This window comes from Vidua macroura, chromosome 4, assembly GCF_024509145.1.
Source record: "Vidua macroura isolate BioBank_ID:100142 chromosome 4, ASM2450914v1, whole genome shotgun sequence".
Lineage (NCBI taxonomy): Eukaryota > Metazoa > Chordata > Aves > Passeriformes > Viduidae > Vidua > Vidua macroura.
Genome location: NC_071574.1, coordinates 21,045,793 through 21,063,302, shown reverse-complemented (window position 1 = coordinate 21,063,302; position 17,510 = coordinate 21,045,793). Strand labels below are relative to the sequence as shown.

General features: G+C 37.2%; 1 protein-coding gene across 4 annotated transcripts in view; it reads right to left on the bottom strand.

Annotated features, from left to right (window-relative positions):
* CCSER1 (coiled-coil serine rich protein 1) overlaps nt 1-17,510 on the bottom strand; it is a 607,763-nt gene that overhangs the window by 116,697 nt on the left and 473,556 nt on the right. The gene's annotated exons all lie outside the window — the stretch shown is intronic.

Below are 17,510 nucleotides of genomic sequence, written 5' to 3'. Positions count from 1 at the left end.
TCAGATAAACATAAATTATACTGGAGAATGTTCTGTGAGTAATCCACCCATAAGTGAACACAATGAACCAAAAAGAGAGAAAAGGGAGAGAAAGAAAGAAGACAGGAAAAAAGTATCAGCATAAGACAGGCATGCTTACACTTGTCAAAAATTAAATTTGATGGAAAGGACAATGTACAGAGTATATATTAATATGAATTCCTTTACAATAATAAGAAGGCTCAATGACATCAATGTCTTAGCTGATACTGTCACTGCTTGAAGGTACATTTCAAACAGGTAGGAAGTAGAGTGTGAGCAGTACTGTTTGGTTCCTGCCACTTCCTCCTCATCTTGTCTCTGTAATTCTGTAACATGTCCTCACTGGGTCAGTTTTATGTCAGCTGACAGGAAGCAGCTCTATTAAATCCCTGATCAATATACACAGTACACTCTTCCAAAAGACAGAGTGCTTCATCTTTTGTGTATTATGCCAGCAATTACCACACATCTCTGAAATACCAGCTGGGTATGTAAACAAAACATGAACCAAATACCAAGCAAGTTACAACAAAGAAGATCTGTAGGCAAATCTCCTCCCAGTGTGATCCCCTATTTCCACAATCTCCCTCAGCTCCTTCCCCCCACAAAGCAACAAATCAATCCCAGAAAAACATACTAATAACAGAAGGAAAGGAGGTGACTGGGTAAAGAGAAAGTCTCGTATTTAAAAGCACTTTAAATCAATGTTCTCTCATTCTGAATCTAGATCATGAATCAGTGCTTTGTTTTGAGTTGATGTCCAAAACTGCATCCTTCTTCCCAATGTAAAAAGGCCTACTGATCATTTGGACTGGGTAGCCAAGGATGACTAATTACAGTAATATTTATATTGGAAGTATTGCCTTAAAAAATAACTGATCACACACTTGAAACTTAAGAGTCTTGAGTGGATCTTGGCTTCCATTTTGACTTTCATCATCTTTTTGAAGTCAAGGCTGGGAACTGATTTGCCAGACATTTAGACAGAGTTCTTGGATTGGTTCTTGGAGATAATTCTCCCTTTCAGGTCTTGTGAAATTCCATTTTCCTTTGCCTAGGATGAGTGAAGCATATATATGCATATCCAGAGAGCCCTGTAGAAGACTCACCTTTACATTACTGATACCCATACCACATTTTAAGGAAAACCAGAATAATTAGGATTATTCTTCACTTAGATATCATGGCTGGGCCACTGAGACAGCTTGCCACGCTGCATGGCCACATGCAGTGCAGGGTAGCTCTGTAGAAACCATTTGTCTCACTACACCCCAAACTTGTCATTCCAAGACTCCCTCCTGAAACTGCAGTAAGAGGTCACAGTGACGACAAGAAGGAGCCAAGGAGGCAAGCTGGGGTTAACTTGTGCTGGGACAGCAAGAAACCCACTAGCTTCACCCCTTGTTTTTAAGGTTGCCAGGCTGCCAGGAAAAGGCGGTAAGCTCTCCTATTTGCCAGCAAAACATGCAAACAGGCAGTGTGTTCAAAGCCCTTTCCTCCAGGGCAGGCAGTGCCCTACAAGTGCACTATCCCCCAGCCCCACAGTTTTGTTTATGGGATTATTTCAGCACTGTCAAAGCCCACCTTTATCTACAGTTAACTTCTCAGAGTAGCCAAAGGACAAATTGGTTTGGGTACCAAATTCAGTTCTACATTTAGCACTTATAACATGAGTTCTTCAGTGGCTGCTATTTCCAATACTTTAATTTTTTTAAAAACAAAATACAGTTATTTGAGATACTAAGTATATTCATCTAAACCAAAGCTAGAAATGCTGAAGAAGACACTGCATGAGGTCAGTACCACTGTTTCTCCATTCTCCGAATTCTAAGTTATTCTGGGATGCGTAAAGGCAGCTTTCTAGAAAAGCTGAGGTACACCATGGTACCTTATATTAAGGTACCTCCTAAAAGTAACTTTCCAGATCATAATTTAAGGACATTGAAATGATTTATAAAATCATATACGCAAAACAAAGGCCACAAAGTAAATTGGTCTGACAATGATTAAAAGACTGCTTGCTTATTTAGTCAAAAGTGTTTTTTTTCCTATAATTTGAATGCATAGCATCTGCATTGTAACCTCCATGAATCAAAAAGAAAACCTTTACACAGCCCCAACTTACACAAATCCATCAACCAAAGAATTGGGAACTTAATTTTCATTGCTGGTTACTATCATCACTCCTGACACGAATTCTGTGCTTCTAATTACATAATGCTCCTTTGAAAAGCAAGATGCCAATGAATTTGAATGCATTACTTTCTCACATTTCTCATTTCCAGTGTAATTGGTCTTCTCAGGTGAAAGGATATATACCTTTGTCTTTTAACCAGGCCTTCCTTTCCCTTTTTCTGCTCATACTCAAGAAATAAATGTTTTAATTCAGTATTATCTGGCCCAATAATAGTCTTTTTTTAAAACTAAGCCAGTTTTCAGATACTCTCCATAGAAAATTCAGGCTCTGCTAGAATTTATTGCAGTTTAACAGTTTCAGTCATATACAACTTCTTTTCTGTCCTCTCTATGTGGTAAAATGCTTAATCCTAAAAGTGTCTAGGACTGTCAGTGGTCAATACTGTACTAAGTTTTCCAAGTCTTGTGATTCACAGAAATGCAGAGCCTTACACAAAGACAACGTTATCAATAATGTAGATGCATTGTAGATTACTAGTTACCTTGTAGCTACTAAGTTAATGATTTACAAAAGTTAGCACTCTCATCTGAAGTTTTAAATGGCGACCCCTTCCCTACCTTTTTGCTTTGCAATTTTAATGAAGAGATCAAATACACAACAGCATCTCTCAAATGACACTGATTTTTATACACTTTAAAGGTATTTTTGAGTATACATGTGAGGAGAAAATAGACATCAGTACCTGACAGGCTGGAGTTCAGGTACCCATCAAGATCTGGGAGCCTCTAAAAGTGTCAGGATGCTTCATTTATAACACCTGGCCTATTCAGAAGGTCAATAAAGGCAGTTTTTAGGTCTGCTTTGCTCATGAACACAGTATGACAAGAAAATACACCTGCTTAGGTCTTGATTCCTGCCTACATCTGAAAGCCTTTGTCATAAAACATGTTGAGATTTCAGTCTGAAGTGCTTGCTGGCCTGGGAGGGCTGGGGTGGCTTAAGGCTTAAGTACTCTATGCAGTCAGATTAATTTATTTAATATTTACCATAGCATCAGATGCTGAACTAAGCACTAACCAGCTAATTAAGTCATGCTTAGCATAGATTCCCATGTTCCCAGTGGAAGAAGGGCACAGACTAATTTTTCTATACATTCTTGTGCCATGCAATTCAGTGCTACAGTCTTTGTTCCTCAAAAGGAAGAGAGGCTTTTATCTTTTCTATCTTCATATAACATATCTGCAGCATCCCCTCATTGTTAATGCAGGAATGTTTGATTACCCAAGACTGCTCTAAAATGAATGTGGATTTTATGCACCAGACAAGCAGATATAGTTGTTCCGTTTACATTCCTTCAGTCAGTCATTCCTAATTTCTTTTCACTTAGCTTTCAGAAATGCAATCAGAACATTACAAAACTCACTTCTTTTTGAAAGCACTATCAATTTTTAATCTTGTCAAGGTGAGAGTATGACACAGTTTCTGTCAGAAGTCGCAGTTAAGTATTCACTGAAAACTCCAATGAACTCTGTAAGGGAATATGGCATTTAGTTCCCACTGCTGTTTTGTTTCTCACATCCTCACATTGAACAAAAGTTATTGTCAGCTTTTCGAAGTAATGACTGAAAACACCAACTAGTCTAAATATTTATGACTGTAGCTATTCTGGGACAACAGTAGCAAGGAACTCCAAGTGAAAATGGTTCATAATTCCACCTTTTCAACAAAGCAAAACATCCAAGTGTGTATTAGTCTGCTGTTCAAAGAAAGCTTTTCACTAAAAATACTTAACTAATTTTATGTTTCCTACTTCTGTCTGAACTCTAAAGTTATGATTTCACCTGTTATTAACTGAATATAGTGACTTAAGTCCTCTGGGTTTGCCTTAAGCAACTTGAAAATCTGAGTAATGCAATATGTGAAGCAATCAAATCAATACAGCTAAATACCCCCTCTGCTGCATAACTACACAAATATTGCTGCTCTTTTTTGTCACTTTCTATGAGGAATCTCCACAAAGATGTGCATTGACAACAGACCAATCAATGCCAGAAATAAATAGAAGAGCTTGCTACCCATCAAATGAATGCTTTTCCAACAAATGCCCTCTCTTCCCTTAGAGCACAAACCCATCTACTACATAGTTAAAAGGCAGATTAAAAAAAAAAACAAACCAGACATCCCCCCCCCAGACAACTCAAAAGCTCTAAACCATCCCAGCCTCATGTTATGATTTTAAAAGAGGCTAACTCATGATAGGCAACATTTTCCCTAGATGTTTCCCTAGCACATAGCAGTTTGGCATGAACTTTGAATATGAACAAATCCCTTTCTTCTCATGACAGAAATCAGACCAATACCACAGAATCTTTCAGAACACTGCTACAAACTAAAAAGCACAGTCTTAGAAGACAGGCTATACTGAAGTCTTAGTTATTACCACATAAACAAAAAGTGAACTGATCTCATAACTGTTAAGAAAAGTAATTTCACATCAGTACATGATGGCAAAACACCACTGTAAGATTTCCTAGACACAGAAAGACTTGCTAAATCACTCCCACATTCTTCTCTCTTTTCTTTCATAAAGAGAGTAAGTATTAAAGTGGTAAGATGTGCTTTGCTGCGATGGCTTTCACTTGCATTATGCAGCACTTCACCAGAGGAGTGTGCCAATGAAGTGACACACCAAGTACTCCGCTGCTCTTCTGAGCTCAGGACTGAGTTCAGTAAAGGCTGCCTGAAGAAGGATCTACTACCTTCCCAATGCAGTATCTCTGAAAAGGTTTTATATATGTAAGTTAATTCAATATAATGACATGAGCATGCCTTCAGATATGGTGCCACCAGATTCTAAGAGATGCAGACTTCTATCAAGCTTCAGGTTCTCTTCAAAGTTTCAATTTTGGTGCAACAAACTTATTTGTGAACACCTTCTTGATCGTTGGATTTCACTGTACACGCTCAACCTGGACTCATTTCGGTTTCAAGATTTTAATCATCTTGATAGAATAATATGCTTTTTGTCACATGGCCTATTTTTTGTATAAGCTGATTCAATGGGACTATGTCAGTTACAATAGCTTTGCTCTGTTTTCTACCTGAAATTCATACACTGCCTTTTAGTGTTAACTCCATTTCTAATTAAAAAACAAAACAAAAAAAAACCTTAAAAATTTATTTTTAAAAAAATTCCATTTAAAATTTTAAATGCTGAGACCACTTCTACTAATGTAGAAACCATCCATCCTTTAGACTCATGTAAAATCGGAACAGGTTCATTTTGACAAGTTGAATACAGAGAGAGGGAGATCTTGAGACTTTGGAAAATAAATCATCTGCATATACAGAAATGAAAAATCTGAGTCAAAACAGGAATATTAAAGAGGAACATCAGCATTTTAAAGCCAAGTTCAACTTTTTAGAAAGATAGGATTAGAAAATGCTTAAAAAAACCTCAATCAACCCCCCCCCAATTATTTTTCACAGACAATTGTTTACAACTTAATCTCTTCTATAGCATTATCCAACTTTAATAGTGGCCAGCATTCAGTCTTTACATTCCCTCTGATGACAAAATGCTTATAATTTGTGTCTTTTTCCCTTATTTGATTTCAGATCACAATGTGCTTTACCTTTAACAAAGAAAGAAGAAAAAAATCTTTTGTTCCTGTGGTGGCATAAAATAATGTAAGTCCTTCATACGATTCCAAAATATTTAAATGCATATGCAATTGAAGATGATAGCACATAATCACATATATTTATTTTCATTTTTTTGAAAGACATGCCAGGCACGAACAAAATTACTAAAAGAAAATATCCCCAAGAGCAAATGTGGCTCCACAGACTATAGATATATTAATATAAATACGTTCCTCCTCAAAACACATTTGAAACTGAACTTATAGCTCAATAAGGAAGACGTTTTTCCATCTTAAAGTTATCAGTAAATATTTTACTAGCAGTCTCTTGGCACACTTTCAACTCTGAATCAACATTTACATGCACTTTTCAGCAATCTGTTTCCACATATAAGTGAAGGATCCTAAAATACACTTTCACACCAGAGTAAGGACTACAATCTCATAAAGGCCAAACTACAATACTACTTTAGATCTAGATACAATGAGACATACAGCTAGCTTCCCTCCAACTTGAATGTTTCCTTTTGTTTCTCATGAGAAACAAAAACCTGCTCAAATTGCTTAGGTAGAAATTTCTAATAAATTATGGATCTCTGCATTTCCCAACATCTGCTAAAATACTGTTCTTACAATTAAAGAAAACTTTTTGTAGACATAATACAAAAAGTAAATAGGAAAATAGTAATTCATTTGCAGGCATCTCATTCACACTGTAGACGTTATGTTACATTAATTGCTTATTCACTTGATCTCCTGATTCTTTCTCCTTTTGGGAGACTTGACTTAAGGGGACTTGAATTTTGCTATCCCTGCCTTCATTTTTACACAAGTTCTTTTAAAGCCACCCTGCTTTGCTCATTTAAGTCTTTTGTGAACTTGATTTTTCAGGTCTCTTAGGCACTAATGCCTATGACGTCTTTCATGTAAAGCATATCCTCTGTACACACTTCACTAAAAGTGTTCCTATTTTAGGGCTGTGCATTGGAAATTCAGACTGAATTTCCAATGGGCAGATTCAGTACTTAGTCAACTTCCACCCCTTCTCCCATTCTTCTAAGCCCCTTGCTCCTTCCAAAAGCCACCCTTCTGCTGACAGTCTGATCCAGGCTGATCCCATGTATTTAGGTCCTCTTAGGTGAACTAAGTTTACTACTGATTTTACCACAAGACTGTTTTGTCTTGTACCTGGTTCATAACTATGACATCTAACTTTCCAAAGTGAAGTTCAGTCATTGTTTGACAAAAACAATAAACAACAAAGTAATTCATTGCATTATTTAGCAAGTCAGTATGGTGTCTATTTTAAGGACAATTAGTGACCTTCAATGCTATAAATTGCCACATACATTAGATAGTGTGTCACAGAAAAATAAAAACTCCTCTACATTTAAATTTATTTCATGTCAGAAAAATACATTTTGCTGATTTATGTTTAGTACACGGCTCTAGATGGCTTAAGGAGTCCTGGGTTCCTCAGTTCACATTACCTTTCCAGGTGGAGTGGGTGTCATTCCTTATGTGAACAGTCTACCTGGAAGCAAGCCCTGTGGATGAATCTGATATTCTCCAGGAGCAGACACAGTGATTCTGAGACATGGATAGACTGGGCTGGGCTGTTGGTTGGTTTTTTTTGAAGTTTAGCATTAAGTTATTCACTGCATCAACCATGGGAAACTTTCTACACTAGATTCTAAGGGAGGCAAAAAGACAAATTATTCTGTTTGTGAAGTTAATTCTTTTCACATCCCATTTCAGCTATTGTTTTTGCCTACACACCTATTTTCAGATATATACATATGCATTAGAGGTGCCTACAGAACATTCAAAAACCACTTCAAAAAAACATATGGTATAGATGTATGCACATCCTATTGATTTATTGTTACACAACTCACACCATTCTTCTAGTTGAAAGAGACCTTTGCTGGTCACATAGTTTCCCCTCCTGCTCAAAGCCCCTTGTCAATGAGTTTTGACTTAGACACCCCTAAATTAAAATTTCAATAGAGTAAGGGCAGACACCATTGGATTATTATATCTAGATCAGAAAATACTGCTGCAGTAAATGTTTGCACAAAGCTTAACTAAATGCCTAGGGATTCATATTCCAATTTTAATTTAATCAGAATACAATGCTGAAGCACACATTTACAGCTACCTTTTAGCTCAGCTCATACTTTGACTAGAGCTCATTTATTTTTTAAAAAAACTCTCCATGGTTTTGTAAAAAAACAATGTTCATGCTAGAAAGAAATATATGACAATGAACAACACTGCTGGTTTTGGCTGCAATAGAGTTAATTTTCTTCACAGTGGCTGGCATGGGGCTACTTTTTGGATTTATGCTAAACACAGGTTCAGTAGTATAGAGATGTCTGAGATGTCCTACTTCTGAGTAGGACTTAAACAGACCTTTTCTGATTCTCGTACTGCCATGCTGGAAGGGCATTTTGGAGTGTACAGGAAGTTAGAAGGAGACCCAGACAGGACAGGTGACCCAAAGTGACCAAAGGGATATTCCATATCGTATGAAATCATGCACAGTATATAAAAAGGGAGGAAGAAGGAGAAAGGGGAGGACATTTGGAAGAATGGTGTTTGTCTTCCCAAGTCACCATTATATGTGCTGAAGCCCTGCTCTCCTGGGGTTGGCTGAACACCTGCCTGCCCACAGAAAGTGCTGAGTAATTCCTTGGTTTGCTTTGCTTGCATGTGTGGCTTTTGCTTTATCTGTTAAACTGTCTGTATCTCAACACATGAGCTTTCTATTTTTGCCCTTCTAATTCTCTCCCCAGTCCCACTGGTGAAGGGTGTGTGAATGGCTGTGTGGCCGCTGGCTGGCGTTAAAACATGATAACAATGTTTAACCTTTGGACTTTTCTCCTGCTTGCAAGCTTCAAGTCTATTCACATGCCTAGAAAGCACAGATCTGCAATGTTTGCTTTGCCACATTACATAAATCCTTCCACATACATAAATACTTCCACAGTTCTGTATATTATTTCCTGTAATTGTGACTGTCAGAAATATCCCAGCAAGTCAAACTAATTTTCCTATTTTTTCAGGGGTGAATATGAAGCTTGTACAAATTACCGTAAATGTGCTTACCAGTGCCAGTTTCGATAGGATTACATTACAGGTCAGACCAAAACTCACTGTAAGTTTTTCTCATCCCATTCTTCTTGTGTAAGCTCAAGTACAGTATAGAGCCTTCTCTGTATCAATTAGTTGTCCACATGAAGGCAGGTACTCACAATCCACAAGGTAGGAGAATAATTGTAAAAGTTCCCGTTTAATTAAATTGATTTGTTATTTGTAAAAAATGATATATGTAACTATCACCAATAACTCATTAATATAAATGAGTTATTAAACTAATTGAGCGGCTCTATTAGGAATGTGCATTACTGTTAAAAAATAATTATCTACAAATAAAAGTAATCATATGATTATACACAAACAAAGATGACTGACTGGCAAGAAAGAAAATGAATGGTTATTAGAAGATGAACTATCTCAGTCATTTTGAAAGTCATTGCCACTGATCAATATTTGATGGCCTCCATGTCAGGACTCCTGGACTTAACTGGTAAATGCTTACATTACAACAAAGCACTGCTGCAGGGGTGTGGGGATGAGATAGGCAAGGAGGTAGAAAACATTATCATCCTTATCCAGAAGAAAAAAATAAAAAAGATTGGATACAAGTTATTCTCTTATGCCTAAAGCTGAAACAAACTGTTATGTGACAAAGATTTTGTTGCTGAGTGTATGTTAATTTGTATCACCTTCAAACACAAGACTTCTTTTTTTTCAGTCTGTTGATTCAGCTTCTTTTCAAAAGCAAATTAAAATATAAATAAAACACATCCTACACAAGAAAAGGGACATGATTCTAGATACATTTAATTTTGATTTTTCTTTCACAGGCAGTATGACAAGCTCTCAGAATTTAATTTCCAATTGCCTGGTAGTAAACATCTTAATTTCTCAGCTCCTGAAGACAGTTATCTTTTCTGACTATTCTTTTCCCTTAAAAAGAAAATCTTTATTGTTTTGTTTACAAATTGTGTAGATGGGAGTATCTTGCCAGTTAAATTTTACAAATAATAATAATTATAAAAATCCCATTAGGAAAATTAAAACCACAACAATTTTTTACGATTCTTGTATCTAAACCACAGTCTGATTAATGTGCTTATACTTTGATCCACTTCTCCAACATCTGAACTTTTCAACTGATACAATAAAAAATGATCCTTTGTTGAACAGATGGTCAATCACTAAAGTTTGCTTTAGATTTAACTTTGCTAATTGTTTCCTGTCTCTGTTTTCATGTCTGCTGTCACCAATTGTATATATATATATGTGAGTTAATTTGACCTATGTTCACCTGACTAATACAGTATTTCACCTTTTCTGGCATGTCAGTGATAGGTGGAACTCCTCAGAGGTATACTGGGACCAGTACTGTTTAATATCTTCATCAAAGGTGGGTTTGAGTGCACCCTCCACAGGTTTGCAGAGGCCACCAAGCTGAGTGGTGCGTTTGACACACCTAAAGGACAGGATAACATCCAGAGGGACTTGGACAAGCTTGAGAAGTGGGCCCATGAGGATCTCACTTTAACAAGACCAAGTACCAGGTCCTGCACCTGGGTCAAGTCAGTCCCTGGTATCATCCTGGAGGATGAACAGATCAGAGCAGCCCTGCTGAAAAGGACTTGGGGGTGCTGGGGGATAAGACACTGGACATGACCCAGCCATGTGCACTCACAGCTCAGAAAACCAAACATGTCCTGGGCTGCTTCCAAAGCAGCATGGGCAGCAGGGGAGGGACGGGATTCTGCCCCTCTGCTCTTCTGAGACCCCACCTGCAGGGCTGCATCAGCTCTGGGGTCCCAGCACAGGAAGGACATGGACCTTCCTGGAGGTCACCAAGACAATCAGAGGGATGGAGCATCTCTCCTATGAGGAAAGACTGAGAGAGTTGGGTTATTCAACTTGGAGAAGAGAAGGCTCATGGGAGACCTTATAGGAACCTTCAAGTACCTAAGGAAGGCCTTCAAGAAAGATGGGGACAGATCACAGTAGGGCCTGTTGCAATAGGACAAGGGGTAATGCTTTTAAACTGAAGGAGCATCACAGTTAGGGTTAGGTTAGATACAAGGAAGAAGTTTTTTTACAATGATGGTGGTAAAACACTGGCAGAAGCTGCCCAAAGAAGTTGTGGATGTCTCACACCTGGAAACATTCTTGACCAGGTTGGATGGAGTTCTGATCAACCTGTTGAAACTTTTGATCCTGTTGAAGATGTTCCTGCTGATTGTAGGGGAATTGAACTAGATGGCCTTTAAAGGTCCCTTCCAACTCAAACCATTCTATGATTCTATATAATACAGGGCTACCCATCAGCTTTTTAGAGATGCATTTTAGCACAGCGTTTCAACAGCACCTTATCTGTTTAAGGAATTTATTGCAAAAACCCCACGAACTCACAACACAGCTGCTGTCACCAACCTGTGTGGTGCTATTACTATTTTTCTGTTCCTGTTTGATTTTATACTTTTTTTAGTGTGAGGTCTGGCACACCTTTCAGACACACTCTCTATAACATTTGAGTCTGTCCCGTTCCCAACATTTATCTAAAAATAATCAGCTGAACACTATTTTTTCCAACCTCATACAAAAGCATTTTCAAAACAAGTGAATGGCTTGTAACTATATTAAAACATTTTAAACATAACACAATCCCTTGCCTCTGTTGCTTGTCAGATGCCCTGATATCTCATTAATGCATACTGTCCTAAGAATATTATGCTGCATGCTTCACACAAAGCATGTGTGGCACAACAAAACCTAATTTGGTACAAATAATTTCTTCATTCCCACACTCTGCAACTGAACTAGTATTTTTATGCAGTCCCAAAATGGAAAAGTCTTTTTAGCATTTAATATATTAAAATTCACTACTCTGACTAGATTTGCTGCTAGTGTATGTGCAATAATAAATTCCAACTTTTCTACTGAATGGACAGTAGGCTATGAAGAGAAAAAGAGTACCTATTTTACTAAGATTTATCAACGAAGCATAAAACAAGAGAAAACTATAGGTGTGGATAAAAATGAAGAAACAGAAGAAATGGACAAACCTGGGAGGAGGTGATGGCCTAGGAGTCTGCTTCTCTTATTAGAATCAATAACAATGCCAAGCCAAGAGCTCAGCTACAGCTTATGAATGATGACATGTGGAAATTACTTCTAATAAATGTAGAAATGTCTGAAAATAAGGCAGATGACATTTCTACTTGGAACTCCAAACTGCTGCAGACATTTTGGGTTAAGGTTTGGGGATCTTTGCAATTCTCGTTTGATTAGAAGTCTGTGCAGCTAGAGACATATTCAAGCTGTGTTGAGCCTTCTAACTGAAATTTCATAACATCCCAAATCACAGGGATAACCACTACAAAACAGAGGAGATTAGATATGGAAGAAAAAGAGCAACTATTGGAAAGGAGGTTACTAAACACTGTAGAATTCAAATCTGAATGACAAGGCAAGAAGTTATAAGTTGTTTTTTTATTTTTTTAGCCTTGAGGCTACTGTCAAGGAAAGTTCACCAGCTATTAAGTACAGAATATCAGCTATGATGAGCAAAACTGTCCTACAAACATGGGTTTTCAAAATGCTTTCCCTCTCCTTTTCAAGAATGTCTGCTATGATGAGAAGAAGGTATTACCAATAACAGAAAGAATAAACTCAGTCACTTGTCTGAGGGTTCAGGGCATATTTTTTCTGTCTCCCAAATTAACAAACATATAAATTAATAAAAAAGAAATCAAAGGAAAAAACCTCTACTCATCCTTTAACTTTCAATATGCTCTATGCTTTAGAATTCAAAAGTTATTTGTGTAAAGTGTATTTGTCATCCCATCAAAGAACTTGTACCTGAGTACTTCTTATCAGTATGCATCTTACCAAAACAAGTGATTTACTATTATAAACAAAACAATTATTATCACTGCAAGAACTATTTAAAAGCTGCCAAGACATTATTAACAGTAACTAATGTTACATTTAGAAATCAAACTCTCGTTTACATATTATGCAGTCCTAATGATGCACCTTCAAATAGAGACCCTTTTTTAACAGAACTGCTTATTTTGAAGTTAAAGTCTCAAGACTAAAATTGTTTATTTCACTACCCATTAAAAAAACATATTTGAGAATGAAAAATTACTGGCAATTTTATGGCACACAGAACTTCAATATTTTGGCACATAACCCCGTCATTAGCTGCAGGGAAAAGAGATGCAGCTCTAACTGTACTTCGAGTAACTTTAAATATTTGTATACACACACACACAAGACTTCTCAAGGTAACCCATGCCTCCGAAACAGGAATCTTCTTTTTCTCCAGCAGAATATATAACACCTGCTCACACTGCCACTATGCCTTCCTGAGTCAGACATACAGCAGGAAAAAATTTATACTATACTTGCCTTGAAAAGCTCTTCAACTTGTTTTTCAATAACTCAGAAAGACTCTGACACAGAAAAGGCAGAGAATGAATGGTGAAGAGGTAATAGTTGCCAAGAAACCAGAGTTATTAAGTAACCCTTCTCTGCCCTCCACATGGTACCTACAGTCACAGAAGGAAGGGTGGATGGGAAAGTCATCTACAGTGTACGGATGGGGCAGGGGCAAGCAAGCAGATTTCAAAGTGCTGTTGATTTTCAAATTCTACTAACCTCCAAGACTTTAAAATCTTCATAAAATTCAGGAGAGGTAGAGAAGAAACGTAAAAAAAAAAAAAAAAAAAATGCATAGCAAACTGTACCTCTCAAAGCCCAAGAAGGAATTAAGGTGAATAAAGTATGAAAAATCTCCAGTGTGCAGCATGTCAGTGGAGCTCCATCCTACTGTGAAGCACGTGCAAAGATATACTCCAACAGAAAATAGAATTGCCCGGAAAATAAATGCTACATGGTACATGGAGGTAACTTCAGTGACAAAAGCCCCAAAGCCCCAGTAAATATTCGATGCAGGAACCAAAGGAAAAAAGCACAAGACAGGTCAAGAAAAGATGAGTTCAAAGGTTTTGGAGATCAGCAAAGAAACACATCACCCACTCAAATATAAGCAAGAAAACCAGCAGAAAAGCAATCTAAAAAGAAGAATCACTTGAGTTTGTTGACCCTGCAGCAACTGATACAGTCAAAATAGACATGAAGAATGGGAACTGAAGAGCTGTAGCTCAGAATTCACTAATTTCCTGTATTCTTATGCTTTACAAGTATGGATGAGGCCAACAAGGTCTTGCTTGTGCTACCACAGAGAACCTGGGCTGTGCCCAGGATCAAGAGGTGGAAGGCTAATGTACTGACTTGCACCACTTCCATACAAATCTTCACAGGTCTCATTTGAATAACTGAGCTAGTGCTAGTTAAAATGTGCCAAAACCAATTAGTGAATAAAGAAGCTACTGTAGCAACAGCATCTAATTTTCCAATTAGTAATAACTGCTAAAACACCTGCCATAAAACATAAATACATTTGGATTGGGAGTCTCTGAAACAAACTTTGCTTTTAAGTTTCTTTTCTTTCTCTTTTTTTAAGTTGACCTTTATCATGATAATGAAAGAGAAGAAAGTGCTAGTTCTCCTTTTGCTGTAACATAATACAAATAGATAAAGTATTATTTATTTTTAAAGGAGCCCCAAGAACATGTCCTAAAGTCTTAAACTAATTATCTATGCTGTGCTTATATATTCCCAGGCAAGAAAAAAAAATTCAGATGGCACTCAGTTTACAAAGCAGAGCAGTGCAGTGAATACAATATTGAAATACCACCTGTAGGATGGAAATGCTCTGATTCACAGAGGTAAAGGCAAAGCAGCAGCAGCAGTGCCACAGTACAATTAGTGCTATGGTATGCAGCAGTGCTACAGTAAACAATTGTGGGATCAGGCAATGGAAATGGGACTCACATTTGCTCTGTGTTACATCTCAGAGATTTTTAGTACCCTTTTGTATCAGTCACCACCCACCCACACACTGGATTGAAGTCAGAAATCTAATGCTGATTTCCACTCTTAGACAGCACCCCATGAGAGTGCACATGGTCTTCCAGTACTTCAGTTTTTTGTATTTCAAACATTTACCCTCGCTCTCCACCAGTGGAGACACTAAACCCCAGGGCAACTATACAATCAAGTACTTACAGGTTTCAGTGAGGTAGAAGAAAGTGTGCCACTTTTGCCTCTGCAGTGAAATGATTGATCATATAATAGCAGAGCAATTCAGCCATTCAGACTGTAAAAGACCAGCCACATACTAATTCCCTGCTTGTAAGAGCCTAAAATCACCCATAAGGATTCCCACTTAAGCCTCTTCAGAGACCCTAATCAGAGTGAACATAAGCAGTTAATCAGAAAGGCACGTTTCCCAACAAATATAAGAAATTCCCAAATGGCCAAGCCCAGCAGTGCTTCTTGAAACAGCAGCAGCAGTAAGAGCAGCAAACAGATGTTGTTTCACACAGGTAAGCTTTAACAAACACTTAATGGCATGGCTCAAAAACATTATTTCTGTACCACAACGGAATTTTAACCTCTTTTTTTTTTTTTTTTTTTTTTAATTATTATTTGAACTGGAAAGGAGAACAACAGTGATAAATGACAAATTTACACTTTTAGCTATGTACACTGCTCATTGCATTTACATTTCTAAACTGGTTATGCCATCTGTTGGGACAAACAGAAACTATTTGTAGACTTTTTTTTTTCCCTGGGGGCTTTTTAGCTTACCAAAAATTAGCTGGATTTTTTTGTTTAATAAAATTATCTAAGTAACTTTTTACAGAAGTGCCCTCTCAGTTACATGCTAGTGTATCATGCTTCAGAGTTTCCAATAACGTGTTAGCTTCAATACTTTAAAAAAAATCATGCTGCTTGCCAAGTTATTATTCCTGAACTCCAAAGGGGCATCTTTGATAGAGGGACTTATCTAAAAATGACTATTTTATTAAGCAAGTCACTTTCACATCACCTTTGAAAGATGCTGTCATAACAATACATTTTGAGATAAGTTTGTGATAAATGCTCTTCCAACATTATGAATTATGCTCACACTCCAAATGCTTAGAAATAAGATGTGCTCCTGTTATGTGCTTAAACCAGACTAAGGCCCATAAGGTGCCATTCAAAGTATTGGAAACCTTACAATTGAAATGAATGCAAAATTGTGTCAAGATCGAAGAAAAGCCTTAATTATTAAACAGCATAAGGGGTTGATTTTTTCCTTGATTTATTTCAGCCTCTGCAGAACTGGTTTTTCATCCTGATAGCACCTTCTAGGACTTCTATAAGCCTAGATGTAGCCTAAAGCCTAACAGATGTAGATAAGCCTAACATGTAGACTAAAGAACAAACCAACCAACCCTCTGAACAGCCAACTAACCAAAATCATCCTATTTGTAATTATACAGCAACAGAATACTCTGTAATTACAGTTTATGACCAGATTATCATAGAAAGCCTTTCTCCTGTACTTGTAAATCAGGCAGGAAATTCAGTATGCTTGAAATGCAGGAAGAACGCCTTCAATCCAATTTTTTGGGGCAATTTTTAAACTCATTGTATTTATAAGACTATTTTTTGATGTAAAAGAACACAAATATTTTCTGAACCTTCACATTGGTGCAGGACATAAGGCCACTTGCTTTAAGCACTGGTAATCTCATTGACACCGATAAAATTACTCATGCTTTGAAACTTAAGTGATCTAAGTATGTTCTTAGATTTTTTCCTGGACTGGACCTCTAGGTAAGAGGCTTAACACACTAAACAGGCTGTGCACAGCTTTTACATTATGGGCTCAGTTCTAAAACAGCTCAAGAAGCCAAGCATACTGTTTATCTCTGGTATTTTTTAACATGTTATTCTTTCAAGGGGACAAGTATGAATAGTGCTCCCCGAAAATGCCCAGGCTAGCATGAGAATTGAAGGGGGTAGAAGATAGGCAATTACTTCACAAAAGGACAGATATACAAAGAATTGACAACAGGCTACACTGCAGGGAATGAGTTAAGTTAAGGTTTGTACTGTGAATTAAGATTTAATGAGTCCCTGGACAAGCTTTATCAAAGAAGCTAAAGGGAAAAAAAAAGTCTGCTTGATCATGGATTAGCTAAATGAAAATGCTACGTATGTTAAAAATAAAATCTATCCAAGACAGAGTGACCTTGAACATTTAGCTATAGCCCCAGCCATCAGGAGGTAAAGTATTCTGTTATTTCAATGTAATGATGAATTGGCTGCAATAAAAATAGAACTACATTGTAAGGGTATTGCCAAATCAGAGGGGCATATTTGTAATATGTGTTTTCTGATAATAAGAGATTGCAAATATGCTTTTTTTCTTTATGGAAAGGTTAAAAAAAAAAAGGAACAGCTTTTTAAAACAAGTATAATAATCAATGAAATGTACAGAAGTTTTGATAGACTCTCCCTTTTATATCCTTATACCCCCACAGAGACAGTAGTCTTAAATCAGATGGGCACCATATCACATCCAACACACAAATACAACTACCAAGGATAATCATCTAAACGATGGTAAGAGTTCAGTGCACAAAGTGATCATTTTCCTTTGATAACTACACTGAGGAACTGGTTTTCAGGACAGAGCAAATAGAGTTTAT